The sequence below is a fragment of the Apium graveolens genome, chromosome 3 (genome assembly GCF_009905375.1).
Source record: "Apium graveolens cultivar Ventura chromosome 3, ASM990537v1, whole genome shotgun sequence".
Taxonomy (NCBI): domain Eukaryota; kingdom Viridiplantae; phylum Streptophyta; class Magnoliopsida; order Apiales; family Apiaceae; genus Apium; species Apium graveolens.
In genome coordinates, this window is record NC_133649.1 from 37,048,981 (window position 1) to 37,053,108 (window position 4,128).

The window sequence follows — 4,128 nt, forward strand, 5'->3', positions numbered from 1 at the left end:
GAGTCCTTCTTTGAGATGAGATAACGAATTGCAGCGTGATCAGTGAAAACTGTCACTTTAGTCCCAAGTAAATATGATCGAAATTTCTCAAAACCATAGACAATAGCCAAGAGTTTTTTCTCCGTAGTAGTATAATTCAGTTGAGCACCATTCAAGGTCTTACTAGCATAGTAGACCACATGAAATATGTTGTTCTTTCTCTGCCCAAGAACTGCTCCAACTGCATAGTCACTTGCATCACACATCATCTCAAAAGGTTCATTCCAGTCAGGTGCAGTTATGACAGGTACCGTGATTAAACTCTTCTTCAATGTCTCAAAAGCGGCAAGGCACTCATCAACGAACTTGAAAGGGACTTCTTTCTCTAGTAAACTGCACAATGGCTTTGAAATCTTGGAGAAGTCCTTGATGAACCGCCTATAGAAACCCACATGACCAAGAAAACTGCGAATTCCCTTAATAGAAATTGGTGGAGGAAGATTTTCAATGACCCCCACATTGGCTTTGTCCACCTCAAGACCCTTACTAGAAACCTTATGCCCAAGAATAATGCCCTGTCGCACCATAAAGTGACATTTCTCCCAATTGAGAACCAAGTTGGTCTCAACGCACCTCTTGAGAACATGTCCAAGATTTAACAAGCATTCATCAAAAGAATCGCCAAATACAGAGAAGTCGTCCATGAACACCTCCACATTATGGCCAATCATATCAGAAAAGATGGCCATCATACATCTCTAAAATGTGGCTGGTGCACCACACAGACCAAATGAAACTCGTCTGAATGAGAAAGTACCAAATGGACAAGTGAAGGTAGTCTTCTCCTGATCTTCCGGAGCGATACAAACTGATTGTAACCTGAATAACCATCCAGAAGACAGTAATACTCGTGACCAGCCAATCGGTCAAGAATCTGGTCAATGAAAGGTAGAAGGAAGTGATCCTTCCTAGTGGCCTTGTTCAACTTCCTGTAGTCCATACAAACTCTCCATCCCATAACTGTTCGAGTAGGAATGAGCTCATTCTTCTCATTAGCAACAACTGTGATACCTCCCTTCTTCTATACACACTGAACTGGACTCACCCAAGAACTATCAGAAATGGGATAAATAATCCCTGCGTCTAGCCATTTAAGAATTTCCTTCTTCACTACTTCTTTCATGATTGGATTAAGTCTTTTTTGCTGCTCGATCGTAGGATTGCTACCTTCATCTAGCATAATTTTATGCATGCAATAAGAAGGGCTGATTCCCTTAATATCTGCTATAGTCCATCCAATTGCCGATTTGAACTCTCTTAGAATCCTCAAAAGCTTCTCGTCGTCGCTACCTGAAAGGTCAGATGCAATAATAACAGGAAAAGTAGATGCATCACCTAAAAATGCATACCTCAAATGTTCAGGTAAAGGCTTAAGTTCAAGAGTAGGAGCTTCCTCAATAGATGGCTTGAGGCGTTTAAGAGCTTTGTTCAATTCCTCTATTCCAAGAGATTCAAAAGGCATATCAATCTTCCTCTTCCAGGGAGAAGCATTTAGATGTAATTGCTCTTTACCTTCGTCATCCTCACTATCTGAATTCCCTAATATGGCCTTCTCTAATGCATCAGATCTTAGCAATTGATCAAGTTCTGAAGTAGCCACAGAATCGACCAACTCCACCTTTAAGCACTCCTCATTTTCCGTAGGAAATTTCATAGCATTGAAAAAATTAAAAGTTACATCCTGATCCAACACTCTCATTGTAAGCTCACCCTTGTGCACATCTATCAAGATTCGGCCAGTCACCAAGAAAGGTCTTCCCAAAATTATGGGAATCTTCTTATCCTCCTCAAAATCAAGAATTACAAAATCAGCAAGGAAGATGAGTTTATCAACCTTGACCAAGACATCCTCCACAATTCCTCACGGATATGTAATAGAACGGTCGGCCAACTGTAAAGTCATATAAGTCAGTTTTGGATCAGGCAAGTTTAACTTCTTGAAGATTGACAAAGACATCAGATTGATGCTTGCTCCAAGGTCACATAAGCATCAATCAAAAGACACTTTTCCAATAGTGCATGGAATAGTGAAGCTTCCTGGATCCTTAAGCTTCAAAGGTAACTTCTGTTACAGCACAACACTGCATTCCTCCGTGAGAGCGACAGTCTCTAAATCATCTAGCTTCACTTTCCGAGAGAGTATACCTTTCATAAACTTGCGTAACTAGGCATCTGCTCAAGAGTCTCAGCGAAAGGTATGTTTATATGAAGTTTCTTGAACACCTCCAGAAACTTCTCAAATTTCTTATCCGGCCTTTTCTTCTACAGCCGCTTAGGAAAAGGCGGTGGAGGATAGATCTGTTTCTCCCCTGTATTACCCTTAGGAGGAGTGTGCTCAACAGTGGTCTTCCTTGGTTCTACTTCTACTTCCTGCTGCTCTACTTCTTCTTTGGCCCCAGCTTCTTCAGTCGAAACTTGAGTTTGTTCGGGATTTGCAACCTTTCCAGACCTCAAAGTGATTGCCTTCACCTGCTCATTTGCTTCTCTCTGTCCTGGCACTTCAGTGTCACTAGGTAATGTACCAGGTTGACGATTAAGCAAGGCATTGGAAATTTGTCCAATTTGATTCTCCAAGGTCTTGATAGAAAAAAATTGACTCTTACACATAAGCTTCAACTCCTCTAATTCAGATTTTTCATTAGCTTGTTGCAGCTAAAGTTGCTGCCTTGGTGCAAATTATGGTTGCTGAAAACCAGGGGGGTTGTACTGCTTAGCTGGATACTGCTGATAAGGATGCTGAACCGCATTCTGAGCGTTGCTCCAACTGAAATTAGGATGATTGTGGTTGTTGGGATGATAAGTGGCTGGCACAGGTTGCTACGATCGCTGAAAATTGCTCACGAACTGAGCTGATTCACTAGAAATAGCGCACTGATCAGTCTCATAGGCACAACACAAAGCTCACATACAGTAGTGATTTGATTAACTTCATAGTTAGTCAAAGTGTCCACCTTCATCGTCAAAGCCTTAAGTTGGGCAGCTATAGCAGTTGATGCATCCAACTCCAAAATTCCTGCTACTTTTTTCCGAGTCAGTCTTTGAGAAGGATTCTGGTATTCATTAGTAGCCATCATTTCTATCAATTCATAAGCCTCATTGTAGCTCTTAGACCACAAAACTCCTCCTGATGCTGCATCGAGCATGGGTCTAGAAGTAGCACCCAATTCATTGTGGAAACAATTTATAATCATTCAATCAGGCATGCCATGGTGTGGGCACTTCCTTAGCATCTCCTAATATCGATCCCAAGCCTCACACAAAGATTCTCCAGTTTGTTGCGCAAACTGAGTAAGAGCATTCCTGATTGCAGCAGTCTTCGCCACAGGGAAGAATTTGGTGATAAATTTTTGAGCAAGATCCTCCCAAGTGGTGATAGACCCTGGTGGTAGAGAATGTAACAAGCACTTCACTTTATCCCTTAGAGAGAATGGGAAGAGTCGCAGCTTGATAGCATCTTTAGTCACACCATTGAACTTGAAAGTATCACAGATCTCAATGAAATCCCTGATATGCATGTTGGGGTCTTCAGTAGGAGAACCCCCAAACTGAACTGAGTTTTGTATCATCTGAATTGTGCTCGACTTGATCTCAAAAGTGTTATCCGAGATGGCTGGCCTGATAATGCTTGACTGAATATCATTGATCTTAGGATGAGAATAGTCCATCAAAGTCTTAGGAATTTCTCCTTGATCCCCCATCACTACTAAAACTGGTTCCTCTACTTTTTTTTCTTCTTCTTCTATCTTCTCTTCGTCCTCAAAAACCTCCCTTCGAACCACTACAACTTCTTCCTCGACCTTATCCAGAGTTCTCTTACGAGACTGCGAATGCGTATGCATACACGCTCGCTAGAGTACCTGAAATAAGACAAGGGAATAGATAAGTAACAATGTCCGAGTCAATGAACTTTAACGATCACTGATGACAAACACATAAACAAAAAATTTAACACTGCAGTCCCCAGCAGCGGCGCCAAAAACTTGTTAGTCGCTAAACACGCGCTAATAATACACGCAAGTATACGCGTTCGCAAGTAATATAGAATTATTTCTAGTTCGTTCCCACAGAGACTGACTTGGTTAACTAATT

The 4,128-nt window shown here is 41.5% G+C and overlaps 1 non-coding gene across 1 annotated transcript; it reads left to right on the plus strand.

The window, feature by feature from the left end:
* The first annotated feature begins 3,240 nt into the window (after nucleotides 1–3,240).
* LOC141716204 (small nucleolar RNA R71) lies at nucleotides 3,241–3,347 on the plus strand. The gene has a single exon (XR_012572921.1). It is a non-coding gene; the product is annotated as a small nucleolar RNA R71 (small nucleolar RNA).
* The last annotated feature ends 781 nt before the right edge of the window (nucleotides 3,348–4,128 follow it).